The following is a 15,037-nucleotide window of genomic DNA, read 5'->3' as shown; positions in this document are numbered from 1 at the left end:
CTAGATTTTAAATTTTGGGTTTTAAATTGGGTTTTATTTCTATTTTTAATTGGACGGGCTTTAGAATAAGTTTTTTAAATGTTTTATATTGTATTTATATTCTATTTATCTGTTTTTAGTGCCTGTAAACCGCCCTGAGTCCCTTGGGAGATAGGGCGGTATATAAATACGATTAAATAAATAAATAAATAAATAAATAAATAATAGGGTAAAGGTAAAGGTTCCCCTTGCACATACGTGCTAGTCGACTCTAGGGGGTGGTGCTCATCTCCGTTTCAAAGACGAAGAGCCAGTGCTGTCCGAAAACGTCTCCGTGGTCATGTGGCTGGCATGACTCAGTGCCAAAGGTGCACGGAACGCTGTTACCTTCCCACCAAAGGTGGTCCCTATTTTCTCTACTTGCATTTTTATGTGCTTTTGACACTGCTAGGTTCGCAGAAGCTGGGACAAGTAATGGGAGCTCACCCCATTACACGGCAGCACTAGGGATTTGAACTGCTGAGCTGCCGACCTTTCGATCGACAAGCTCAACGTCCTAGTCCCTGAGCCACCGTGTCCCTTATAGTCATAGGGTACAAATAAGTAATCAGGAAATAATCAATATCAATATAAATTGTAAGGGTACAAGCAACAAAGTTACAGTCATGCAGTCATAAGTGGAAGGATATGGGTGATGGGAACGATGAGAAGATTAATAGTAGTGCAGACTTAGTAAATAGTTTGACAATGTTGAGGGAATTATTTGTTTAGCAGAATGATGGCATTTGGGAAAAAAACTGTTCTTGTGTCTAGTTGTTCTGGTGTGCAGTGCTCTGTAGCGTCGTTTTGAGGGTAGGAGTTGAAACAGTTTATGTCCAGGATGTGAGGAGTCTGTAAATATTTTCACAGCCCTCTTTTTGACTCATGCAGTATACAGGTCCTCAGTGGAAGGCAGGTTGGTAGCAATTATTTTGTCTGAAGTTCTAATTATCCTCTGAAGTCTGGGTCTGTCTTGCTGGGTTGCAGAACCAAACCAGACAGTTACAGAGGTGCAGATTCTGTTGCTAAGCAAGACAGTTGTTAAGTGAATTTTGTCCCGTTTTACGACCTTTCTTGCCACCGTCGTTCAATGAATCACTGCCGTTGTTAAGGTAGCATCATGGTTGTTAAGTGGATCTGGCTTCCCCATGGACTTGGCTTGTCAGAAGGTTGTAAAATGAGACCTCGTGACTATGGAATGCTGCAACCTTCATACATATGAGTCGGTTGTTAAGAGTCCAAATTTTGATCACGTGACCATGGGGATGCTGCAACAGTCGTACGTGTGGAAAACGGACATAAGTCACTTTTTTCAGTGCTGTTGTAATTTCAAACGGTCAATAAATGAACTGTTGTAAGTTGAGGACTACTTGTACAGTCCTGAGAATCGAATATTATTTTGCCAGTATTTGGGGGGGAAAGGATGAGAGAAAGAATAAGGGAAAAGGAGAAAGGGAAAGAAAAGAAAAATGAAAGGTAATGAAATTTACAAACAAAGCAGTAGTTGGACTGCATTAAATACAGGCATTCTTGCCCTAATAATCACACGTTAAATGGCAATTAAGGTTTCCTATCGTACTACAATGGGACACGGTGGCTCAGGGGCTAAGACAGCTGAGCTTGTTGACTGAAAGGTCGGCAGTTCGGCGATTCGAATCCCTAGTGCTGCCGTATAACGGGGTGAGCTCCCGTTACTAGTCCCAGCTTCTGCCAACCTAGCAGTTTCGAAAGCACATAAAAATGCAAGTAGAAAAAATAGGGACCACCTTTGGTGGGAAGGTAACAGCGTTCCGTGCGCCTTTGGTGTTGAGTCATGCCGGCCACATGACCACGGAGACGTCTTCGGACAGCGCTGGCTCTTCGGCTTTGAAACGGAGATGAGCACCGCCCCCTAGAGTCGGCAACGACTAGCACGTATGTGCGAGGGGAACCTTTACCTTTTACTATGATACTACATGTATTTATTGTCAAGTAAGTTGCCCCAAAAAGGGATGCAGTGGCTCAGTGACTAAGACACTGAGCTTGTCGATCGAAAGGTTGCATAACGGGGTGAGCTCCCACTACTTGTCCCAGCTTCTGCCAACCTAGCAGTTCGAAAGCACATAAAAAATGCAAGTAGAAAAATAGGGACCACCTTTGGTGGGAAAATAAGAGCGTTCTGTGTGCCTTTGGCATTTGTCATGGTGGCCACATGACCACAGAGATGTCTTCAGACAGCACTGGCTCTTTGGCTTTGAAACGGAGATGAGCACTGCCCCCTAGAGTTGGGAACAACTAGCACATATGTACGAGGGGAACTTTTAAGTTGCCCAAGCAGAATCCCATTTTTTAAGGATTAAATTGTAGAAAAACATTGGAATTTAACTGTAAAACTTGGAAATTTCTATTCCATTTCCCATTTTGTCGTTGGAAAATGACAATCTCATGTAAAGGTCACCCTAAGAACGAAGAGCTTAGTATAAAGAGTCTTGGCATGATCACTTTGATTCCTAAAGACATGTTAAAAGAAAAAACGAATCTGATTTTTAGTTGAATATTTTGTAAGCCACCTGAAAGGGACAAGCATAAGTCCTAGCCCAGAGTCTTATCAGATAAGCCTCATCAATACTGGCTTTGTGATCAGCCAGCAAGAGTAGATTTTTCAGCCAAGTCCATTAAGGTCAGGTCAAGTTCTTGTTAAATAATACAAATATACATTTTTCTATTCTTTGTTTTCTTCCCACACTGGCATCATCCTTCCAAACTGCCAATTTGTCTTCTGAGGCCAAGCCTAATCAACCATACACAGGCCTTTTGTCACTCTTCCACCCCACCAAAAACGCCCCCATCCACCCACACTAATATCGACATTCCAGGATTCTTTTGTTGAGGTAGGCTAAATCCAACTGAAATGCAATCAAGTTTTTGTTTCCTTTGTGGCTTGTTCTATACCTGCCATCTCCTGCAACCAGCAATTTGTAACACAGTCTTTTAAAGTAATTTGACACTACAACCTAAGACGCTTGTCTCCCTTGCTTCCCCTGGCTGTTTCTTAAAACATCTTCAGAAATCCCAGTCTGACAGTGGTGAGTTAGTAATGATCCTCAGTCTGGACTATGGACACCACAGGACCTACTTGGCCTGCCCTGCTTTTTTGCCCTTCCTAAAGGTAGGGTAAGACAGGGCAGGGTAGAGCAAGGTAAATAGGGTAGGGTCATGTAGGGAGGGGAGGGGAGGGTAAAATAAAGTAGGCTAGTCTAGTCTAGGGTAAAGTAAGATAGGGTAAGGTAGGTAGGGTAGGGCAAGATAAGGTAGGGTAGAGTAAGGTAGGGTAGGGTAAGGTACGGTAAGGTAAGGTAAGGCTGGACAGGATAGGGCAGATAGGGTAGGATAAAGTAAGCTAGGTTAAGGTAGGGTAAGGTTAGGTAGGCTAGGACAAGGTAAGTAAGGTAGGGTAATGTAGGGTAGGGTGAGGTAAGGTAGGCTAGGCTAGGCTAGGCTAGGCTAGGGTAAGGTAAGATAGGGTAAGGCTAGGAGGGTAAGGTAGGGCAAGGTAAGATAGGGTAGGGTAAGGTAGGGTAGGGTAGAGTAAGGTAAGCTAGGCTAGGCTAGGGTAAGGTAAGATAGGGTAAGGTTAGGTAGGGTAGGGCAGGGCAAGGTAAGGTAGGGTAGGGTAAGGTAAGGTAAGGCTGGATAGGGTAGGGCAGGTACGGTAGAGTAAAGTAGGCTAGGCTAGGCTAGGGTAAGGTAAGATAGGGTAAGGTTATGTAGGGGAGGGCAAGGTAAAGCAGGGTAGGGTAATGTAGGATAGGGTAGATAGGGTAAGATTAGGCTAGGCTAGGCTTGGATAAGGTAAGATAGGGTAGGCAAGGCTAGGGTAAGGTAAGATAGTGTAGGGTAAGTTTGGGTAGGGGAGGGGAAGGTAGGAGAGGATAGATAGGGGAGGAGGGGTGGGGAGGGGAGGGGAAGAGAGAGGAGGATGGAGCAAGGAATGGGAAAGCAGATGTAAGGGTTGAGGGTTGTGGTAGTTAATTTAATAGGCCATTATTGGATCTACTGTAGTATTATTCAAAACAAAACAAAAACAATTGCTGACTATCACAGAACAGCAGAAATTCAATACAAAATGCCTGCATTGCATAAGGTGGTAGCCAGCCACTGGGAAGGAAGGAACATTTCACATACAGTAGCCATTCAGTTCTGGGGCTGTTACTAGAGCCGAACAAATTGCCAAAGACCATCCTTTTTTGAAGGACATAAGCAGCTCAGGTTGTAAAAGCAGTTTTGCACTGAAGTTTTAAAACATGGACATGTTGTGCATTTGTACTGGTCTGAGAGTAGGTGGACACGTACTCAAGTGATGAACGGTCTGTATTGATGATGGGCTAAGCAGATAATGCAGAATTCAGGCGAATCCATATTTTTAGCAAAGCAGCAGCCTTGAACATATTTCTCTGCACTTTTTCTAGAGAAACCCAGAGACAATGAGGCCCAGTAAGGTGGCCACATTCAATTGCTTTCCTTCAGTCCATGATCCACTAGCAAAGAGTACTGGAATGAATGGTGGAGTAGTCACTGCTGATCACTATTTTGTCAAAGCAATAAGCCTAGTGATTGTTCTCATGAACTAAATACAAGAGAAGAAAATTGACTGATGGATTATCATGGCTTTGTTCCTGTCATCTTATCAGCAGGGGAAAAAAAGTAGCTATCTGATCATGAATCAGAGCACCAAATGAAGAATTTGTGGTTGTTAGTTGTGAAGTCGTGTCTGACCCACCATGACCCCATGGACAACGTTCCTCCAGGCCTTTCTGTCCTCTACCATCCTCTGGAGTCCTTTTAAGCTCATACCGACTGCTTCAGTGACTCCATCCAGCCACCTCGTTCTCTGCCGTCCCCTTTTTCTTTTGCCCTCAATCATTCCCAGCATTAGGCTCTTCTCCAATGAGTCCTTCCTTCTCATTAAGTGGCCAAAGTATTTGAGTTTCATCTTCAGGATCTGGCCTTCTAAAGAGCAGTCAGGGTTGATCTCCTCTAGGACTGACAGTTTGATCTCCTTGCAAGTCCAAGGGACTCGGAGAACTCTTCTTCAGCACCAGAGTTCAAAGGCCTCATTTCTTTGGCACTCAGCTTTCTTATAAATGATAAATAAAATATGATCCAGGATTGATTCCTTACGGATATCTGCTACATGGGGAATATTTGCAGGACTGAAATATTGAAATAATGAGAAGTTAAAAAAGATTCAACCCTAAAATGCATAGGCAATGATGTCCGTTCCAGTATCCGCACCCCAAAAGTAATATCCAGTGGTCAGCTGTGTCAAATTCTGCTGACAGGTCCAAAAGAATCGGCACTCATGTAAAGACTTGAGACATGAGTTTGAGACACCAAAACATAATTCAGAATTTGATAAAATGCCAACTCAATTGAATGACTTAGAGACAAATACCGATTAATATGGATCAAGAAGACCCTTAGAAGACAAAGAATTGCAAAGATGTTCCCAAATAATACCTCAACGTATTGGAAGTATAAGAAAACTAATGGAACATATTATCATCTATGGTGGACATGACCGGTGGCAAAAAAAAAATTGGGCAAATATAAAGAAATGGCTAGAAAAGATAATAGATCAACCAATTGAAAGAAAGCCAGAAATATTTTTATTAGCAATATTCACGAGAACATATACCAAAGAAATAAAATATCTGATTTTACACATCATAACAGCTGCATGAATAACATATACACAAAAATGGAAATAGGAAAAGGCACCAACAGATGAAGAAGTGATAGAAAATTTTTTAGAATGTGCCAAGATGGACAAATTAACAAAAGAAATTAAAGAAAAAGAAGAGACAGATTATTATATAATTTGGAACAAATGGTATGAATGGCTTGAGACTAGAAATAAAGAACAATATATACAGGGGAGAATCTAAAAATGTAAAATATGTATATAACAAATATATAGAAATGTATAAAAGTAAGGCTATTAGTGTTAGAAAATACAATGTAACCAAAGAAAAAGGGACAATGAAGAAAATAAAACAATAAGAGAGAGATGGGGGGGGGGGGAAGGTAGAAAATGGAAAGAAGACCACTAAGAAACATTGGTTAAAAAGAGAATATATTAATATGTTGTATGTTATGTGTTTGTCATACTGTGTCATAATAAAATATTAAAAATTAAAACAAAAAGAAGACAAAAAATTAATTGTGAGAAGGCAACTATTTCAAGAACTTTAGATGTTTGTAAGTCTGGTAACCTGAGCACAGAAAGAGATCTAAAAAACAGATTTGCTTCAACTAAGGGCCAAAAATAGTTCACTTAACAGAGTATGGGAATCATCTGCCATTCAAAAACACAAGACATGGCTGAGATAAGACTAGGATCAAAGAATGAGAAAAAAAGAATGAAGAGTGCAAAATCAAATAAGGGAAGTCCTCCATGGTTTGTTGATTCTCTTGTTTCCAGAAATGGGGTCAATAAAATACAGATGGTATAAAAGAAATAGAAAAGGGAATGAAGGAGAGGTTAGGTGGGGGGGAGAAGGAATCATATTAGAGAAAATGATCCCAACATCTTGGCTGAAGGAAAGGAGTTGAGAAAGAGACATTTCCACATTCAGTGGAGGCTGGTACTTTACTTTAGTGGTGACTGGGACATGTTCATGATGCAGTTGATGAGACATAAGGATGACCCCTGCAAGCTCAGTTAAAAGAAGCCCTAAACCTCTGACTTCCTTGAAGTCTTGGTGTTCACAGCAAGATCACTAGTTCCGAAAGAAATTTCTTGACTTTCTCATGTAGGAAGGGAACTTCACCTAGGCAGTGTTGAGCAAAAGGAAACCAAGCAAGGGCACATCATAATAACAAAAGACACTGGCTCAGAATTAAATCTGGCCAGGGAAAAACCCACAAACCTCAAGGCTATTTAAAAGACAATACCAAGAAATACAGGAAAGGAAATAATTAGGTCACACAGACATAGCCGACCAAATAAAGAAATAGATTAGATCAGGACAAGATTCAATCACAAGCCTAAATAGATTAACTTCAGTCAAAGCATATGAAAAACAACTAACGGAAGGGAGAATACTTGAGGAAATCAAATCGTTAGAATGAACAGATTAAACCGGAACGCACGCCCGAACACGAAACCCACCCACATTAACATAATCAGAAAGACAAAACACAGAAAATTTAGCAAGCACATACACAAAGGGAAATCCCATCAAGTACTCCCAAAACAAAGAAATGAAAAGGGAAAAAGAGTATTAAAAATGTATACTTACTGTATATGGTTGTCAGCTCACCCAGGAACGCGGTCCTTGCGCTTGCTGGATTCGTCTTCCTGAAAAATAAAGAAACCTCGCTTTCACGCAGCTCGCTTCGATCTCAATTCTTCTAATACATCGGCAACGCTCCAATCTGCTGGAGAGGCTCTCCCAGCCGGGAAATTCGAACCCATTCGGGGAACGATCTATCACTCAGATACAGCTATCCCTAGTTCCAAAAGACCAAACTTCAGTATCTCTCTGAAGGGGCAGTAGATGCCCAGGATAAAAACTGAGCTGAAGTTTATCTAGAGCTCAGAGGTGGGTTTCAGCAGGTTCTGACCAGTTCTGGAGAACTAGTAGCGGAAATTTTGAGTAGTTCAGAGAACCGGTAAACACCACCTCTGACTGTCCCCGCCCCCATCTATTCTCTGCCTCCCGAGTCTCAGATGATTGGGAGGAAATGGGGATTTTGCAGTAACCTTCCCCTGCCATGCCCACCAAGCCATGCCACTCCCACCAAACCACGCCCAGAGAACCGGTAGTAAAAAAATTTGAATCCCACAACTGCTAGAGCTACAGCGTAAAGACACATTACAGCAGCCAACACAGCTAAGACAGGAAAAGATATCCCACAGCATTTTACTAATGGGGTCATCATACCATATTGAGCAGGGGTGTCAAATTCGAGTTCATTGAGGGCCGCATCCTGCATTGGGTTTGACCTCAGGGGGGGCATGGCCAGGGCATGGCCAGGTGAGCGTGGCTCGGCTGAGCATGGCCAGCTGGATGTCACTTGTGTCTGGGGCACCTATGGATGGCTCTATTTCAAGGGTGAAATCTAAAAATTTTCCCTACCGGTTCTGTGGGCGTGGCTTGGTGGGCATGGCAGGGGAAGGATACTGCAAAATCTCCATTCCCACCCCACACCTGGGGGAAGGATATTGCAAAATCTCCACTCCCACCCCACTCTGGGGCCAGCCAGAGGTGGCATTTGCCAGTTTTTCCGAACTACTCAAAATTTCCGCTACCGGTTCTCCGAACTACTCAAAATTTCCACTACTGGTTCTCCAGAACCTGTCAGAACCTGCTGGATTTCACCCCTGCTCTGTTTTCAGCTGGGATAGCCTCCTGCGGCTGCCTGCCGGCAAAAACAGAACTCAGAGGGGCCACGCTCCCCCGCCCCCCGGGCTCCATTTTCAGCTGGGTTGGCCTCCGGTAGTACCTCTGCCAGTGAAAACAAATCCCAGCCTCCTGAGCTCCGTTTTTGCTGACAGAGGAACCGCAGATCGGGCCTTCGCTGTTTCTAGGGTGGCTCCACGGACCAGATCTAAGCACTCCACAGGCCGGATCCAGCTATGGGCCTTGAGTTTGATACCCTTAATACTGAGAATTTTTAAATTAGCTGTTGGCCTAAATACAAGCCACTCCAGCCCCTCTAACTTCTCTTTATATTAAGTAATCCAGCAAGATTTTATGAAATTTTTGAAAGCCTTCCAGTCCTCTGGAAGGATTTCTATCTCCAAATTAGAAACTTCCCACATTTTAACAACAATCCTCTTGAGAGGAGGATGTGAGCTTGCCTTCTCTCTCTCTCTCCCTCCCTCCCTCTCTCTTTCTCTCTCTCTCTAATTTGTGACTCTGTTTCCTATTTTTGGCATTCTCTGACATCAGGAAACAATCGTTTTGAGCATCCTTTGTCCCAATGCATCTTCTGGATTTTCTATTTCTGCCTAAAGCCACTCTTTCTCAAGCATTGATGATGGTAACAGACCGATTAAAATAACCAAAGTCCCGGGCCCAAACATCATTTAAATACGCCGTTGAAGCTTCCCTTTAAAAATACCGTAATTCTAATTTAAGATATTCTTTTCTCAGTTTGCTTTCTGTATCACTCATATTTATTTTCTGCTTATTTTGATTTGCATTTTATTTTATTTTTTGTTTTGTATTTTGCATGGAGTGGCTAATCGCCGCAAGTAAAATCATTTAAATTTTCTTGCGGATTTCTTTTTTTTAACAACAGATAATCCTCGATTTATAATCATAATCAAGCCCAAAATTTCTGTTGCTAAGCCAAATGTTAGTTAAGTGAATTTTGCCCCATTTTATTTTATTTTATTTTATTTTATTTTATTTTTATTTATTTATTTATTTTTACATTTATATCCCGCCCTTCTCCGAAGACTCAGGGCGGCTTACATTGTGTAAGGCAATAGTCTCATTCTATTTGTATATTTATATACAAAGTCAACTTATTGCCCCCACAACAATCTGGCTCCTCATTTTACCTACCTTATAAAGGATGGAAGGCTGAGTCAACCTTGGGCCTGGTGGGACTTGAACCTGCAGTAATTGCAGGCAGCTGTGTTTAATAACAGGCTATCTTACAGCCTGAGCCACACCGCGGCCCTTATTTTATGACCTTCCTTACCACTGTTGTTAAGTGAATCACTGCAGCTGTTAACTTAGTCGCACGGTTGTTAAGTCAATCTGGCTCTCCCATTGTCTTTGCTTGTCAGAAGGTCACAAAAGGGAATCATGTCACCCGGGGACACTGCAGCTGTCATAAATATGAGTCAGTTGCCAAATCTCTGAATTTTGAACATGTGACCATGGGGATGCTGCAATCGTTGTAAGTGTGAAAAATGGTCATAAATCCCTTTTTTTCAGTGCTGTTGTAATTTTGAACGGTCACTAAATGAACTGTTGTAAGTTGAGGACTACCTGTATTCTATTCTCCTGACCTCCGGCTTACTCCACTCTCGTGATTCTGCTTGCATGTTAATAAAATAAAGTAATAATAGTGATGCTAATAGACTCTACTTACCAAGGAACATAGGTGGGCAGAGAATAGCAATAGCAATAGCACTGAGACTTGTAACTTTGTTGTTGTAACTTTGGTTCACTATATGAACTGTTGTAAGTCAAGGGCCACCTGTATGTTTAATAGCAAAATGAAGAGCACATAACATTGCTGAGTAGATGCCAGAACGTCAGGCATCTTTGTTAAAATGCAATCGTCTCAATCCTGTTGTGACGGTTACAATTTTCTGTTTCTGCCATGGGAAATTTTCAGAGCAATATTATTACCAACGTAGGTCAAGCAGTCTTTTATAGAGATGCAAATTCATAGAACAGGAAGGAGAATACAGATTTGGCACGGGGGCAAGTGCTGGGTTCTGTCCTAGAATCTGCCGAGGAAGGTTGAAAAACTCTTCCCTAGAATTTGATAGCACGGCATTAGAAAATGATTCTGTGGCTTAAAGTTGATGTCAGCCAACTTCCCATTAGCAGAGACTGAAAACCTCTGATTTATAGCATCCAGGGAAAGACACCCTTTGCCTGCCAAAGTCTGTGCTCATTCAGAGATATCATGCAGGAATCTAACAGTGGAAGAAGCTGGGCATGGGCTGATAAAAAAAAAAAATCAACAATTTCAGCTATTTTAGTCTACCCTATTAAAACTAGTGAGATGTTTTTTCCCCGTATGCCATCACTTTGCAAAACAACTAATTCCCACAACACTGTCAAACTATTTACAATGACTGTATTACTACTATTCTTTTCATCCTTCCTATTTTGAATAGAATAGAATAGAATAGAATAGAATAGAATAGAATAGAATAGAATAGAATAGAATAGAATAGAATAGAATAGAATTCTTTATTGGCCAAGTGTGATTGGGCACACAAGGAATTTGTCTTTGGTGCATATGCTCTCAGTGTACATAAAAAGAGAGAAAAAAGTACATTCATCAAGAATAAAAAGATACAACAATTAGTGATAGCCAAGGTTACTAATAAGCTATCAAATCGTACTAGGAAACAAATAAAAACAATATAATTGAAAGATACAAGCAACATGGTTATAGTAATAAGTGGGAAGAGAGAGATACTAGTAAGGAAGAGAAGAATAATAGTCTTATTCTTACAGTAATAGAGTCTTTGTAAATTATTTTAGTGCATTGTGGGAATTAGCTGTTAAGCAGAGTTATGGTATTTGGGAAAAAACTGTCCTTGTGTCTAGTTGTTTTGGTGTGCAGTGCTCTATAGCGTCTTTTCGAGGGTAGAAGTTGAAACAATTTATCTTTTTATATTCCTCCTACTTATAACTATAACCTTGTTCCTTGTATCTTTACAATTTATACTGCTTTATTTAGTTTCCTAGTGTGATTTGATTGCTTATTTAATATCCTAAGACTATAACTAAGTGTTGTATCCTATGATTCTTGATGAATGTATTTTTATGTATGCTGAGAACTTATGCACCAAAAACAAATTCCTTGTGTGTCCAATCACACTTGGCCAATAAAGAATTCTACTCTATTCTATTCTATTCTATTCTATTCTATTCTATTCTATTCTACTCTACTCTACTCTACTCTACTCTACTCTACTCTACTCCATTCCATTCCATTCCATTCCATTCCATTCCATTCTGTGGGATTAGTTCTGTGCCCTAATCAGGTCTTCAACAATAAAGTAGGCAAGGAAATAGAGTAAACTCCATGAAAAAAGATGGATTGGAAAGGGAGAAGACCACAGAGAGAGAAGAAATTGAAGCAAAGCAAAGAAGAGATTTTAGCTTTCTTCATAGAGACTGAACACAGGGTTAGTATGAATCCAATTCACCAAAGATGTTCTATTTGAAGCTTGTTCATCATCAAATCAACCACCATTTCAGAAGTATAGCTGGACACACATGTAGCATTAAATCCTGGTTTCTTGAAGCCTTTATCGACATTAAGCATCCAAGTGCTTAATATGGGATAAATAAACACACAGTAAGCTTCTGTTATGGAATGTCATAGAATCTGTTTGGTTTGGTTCTGTTTATGCATTAAAATAAAATAAAAAAGACAATAACATGATGTGAAACTTATAAAGAGATTTTCTGCTCTCTTGAGTAAAACATTAAATCCAGAGGCAGCAAGATCATAACTAAAATGATCAATCTCATGGTTTCAAATGGTTTCAAATGGCTCTGTTGATTCCATCCTGGGGTATATCTTTTTTCTGTATCTCAACCTGTCTGGATCTCTAGATTACACGTGAAGTGCAGGCCAGGAAACTTATATGTTGGACAAGACAAAAAATGCACCAGTGATGGATCACTATAAGCATTTTCAGTTAAGTCTGATCCTTCAAATCCTTGAAATAACCACATGCTATGGTCATATGCACCATCAAAGCTGACACAGCAAAGTATAGAAAAACTCAAAGAAGTAATACAAGATCAGAAGATGTGGCGAGGCCTGGCCCATAAAATTACCAAGAGTCAAGAGAGGACTGAATGGATATCATCATCATTATGGTCATGTGAACATCTGCCTTCCTGCTCATTTTCTGAAAGCCATGCCTGGCTTAAGGTGAAACCAAGATTCACTGAAGTGAAGTTGATGCGGGAGGAGGCCACATTGCTAGGCCAGATGGTAAAATTATATGGGTCAGAGACAGTCTGTGAAGAAATGATTCATTGTCCTTCTTTAGCAATGCTAGAATTCAAGGTTTGTTCAGAACTGTTTCCAACCCAAGAAGGAGGAAATAGGATGGTGCCATTATTAGACCAATCCTCAAGTGTATTTGTTGAATGGAGATGTTGGAAACGGCATGTTGGCATGGCCACTTAAATTCTTAAAGCCCACAGTTGCCAAAACTCTAGCTATGGGATAGGAACGAACCTTCCCGTAGTTCTGACAAATGTGTTGGATGTTGAACAAGCCTTTCAGCTAAAGGTCATAAAGTATTTATTAAGAGAAATATGCGATTGAAATAAGCTCAGCTGTCATTACTTTCTGAGGTAATTGGGCTTGCACAAAACAAATGGCAATAGAAAAGTATGGAAATTTATAGGAACCAGCAGCACACAATTATGGAAAACGTTGATAATTCTTTTTTGAGAGGCAAAACAGGCTGTTTTCATCACCTCATCATAAAACTCTCAAGGGTGCAGCAATGCTTCTATGAGGGATACAATCCATGCTTTTCTTTTGCATTTTATAACGAGGTTGCAACCAGACTTTGAACATTGCAAACCCAAGCCAGAGACATATTAGCAGTCTAAGGGAAGGCAGGGGTATAGTTCTTTTTTGGAAAGCAAATACTTAAAAGTTTCACTTTTCAAAAATACCGATCTAATAATTTAACTGGAGGGCTGAATCACTGTGTAAAAATGTAACACATTTGCTAATAAAAGTGGCCATACAACCTTGAGTTTTCACTCTTAAACATAAAGTGAAGCGTTCTTGGAATGAAGTTCAACTCCTACTGATTTCATTAATAGTCCCATGTGATTTTCTTGCAGTGATATAAAAGATGCTTATCATGGCTTTCTCCATGGTCCCTGGAATTACTTGATGGTCTCCCTTTCAAGTACTAACCAGGTCTGATTCTGCTTGGCTTCTAAAATCTACAAGGTTTAGGTAGGCACTGCCACCTGCTGAAGCCTGAAGGTACCAATGCCCTCAAATGAAACTCAACTGCTGATGACTTTGTGGGCCCATCAGGTGACAACACACAGCTTTCCTATTGAGTTACTTGTTTAACAGGGTCTGTGCTGTTCCATTTGAACAATTACCACAGTAAGACTGGATTTAGTTTTGGGTCCCTATCTTGTCGACTAAATAAACCTTACAAATTTGAGTAGTGCCAAGCTACAACCAAATACCATGCTTCCTATAAGTAGTACATGCAAGTCAAGATGCTAAATGTTTTTTAATGGTGTAAGTCTGACAAGTTGACAAATTGCCATACCTTTTAGCTTTCATAATTTAAAGAACATGAATGTTTGGTAAGGAAGACGCACGCATTTCAGGCCAATATGGATTTGTCGGTTTGAGAGTTGCCAATGACTTCATTTTGGATTCCTTAAAAGCAAAGCTTCAGAATTAAATATTGCCAATTTAACGGATGGAAGCAGATTTATTAACGTTGGGTACAAAGCAACAAAAGTTCATTTCTCACCGTTTAAGCAGGCATTTTTAAGAGTTTGAGGGAACCACAGGTAACTTATGATTTGCCTCAAGGAGAAGTGTTCCCAGGTTACTTTTCCTTTAGCTCAGCCAATAATTAACTTATTGTAATAAATATGTATAATAAATTAAAGCTGTTGACTGTTCATTTAGTGGTCTTTCAGTTGTATTGAACTCCAACACACGTGAGCATCTGGCAATATAAGTTTAATAAACCCTGAGATCCAGCGAACATCTAAAAATTGGCTGTCTGAGCTACAGCAAGTAATTTTCCAAATGGGATACACTTAAGTGAAAATACATACACACACTCTCATCAAGATAAAGACTAATATATGCTTATGGCCAATGGTTTCAATAAGCCATGCATTCTCAACTCTGCTTTGGATTTGGACTGAAATCTCTGATACTTTTTCTCAATAAACCAGCATCTGTCTTAAAACATACACGTTCTAATCCATCTGCATTAAGATGTCACTAAATCTCACTAAAATTAGAGGAAAGAGTTTGCTGCAACCATCTCAAACCTTATTGCCTTAACAATTATTGCTGTAATGTGCAAATGATTATTTTTGAAACACTTAAGTTTTTCACTGTTCAGGGGGATATTTTTATGCAACTAATAATCAACGGGTGTTTTCTTTTTTTATATATTTCTATAGGCCTTCAGATGGTACTTAATGGATGCTAGAATCATTTAAACACAAGGATAATGCTTCTCAGCAAGATTTAGTGCTAGGATCACAACCCAGATTAATTTATCATATGGGAGCATTAATTT

The sequence above is a fragment of the Ahaetulla prasina genome, chromosome 5 (assembly GCF_028640845.1).
Source record: "Ahaetulla prasina isolate Xishuangbanna chromosome 5, ASM2864084v1, whole genome shotgun sequence".
Classification (NCBI taxonomy): domain Eukaryota; kingdom Metazoa; phylum Chordata; class Lepidosauria; order Squamata; family Colubridae; genus Ahaetulla; species Ahaetulla prasina.
The sequence above is the reverse complement of the archived record's forward strand: the minus strand, read 5'-3'. Positions refer to the sequence as shown.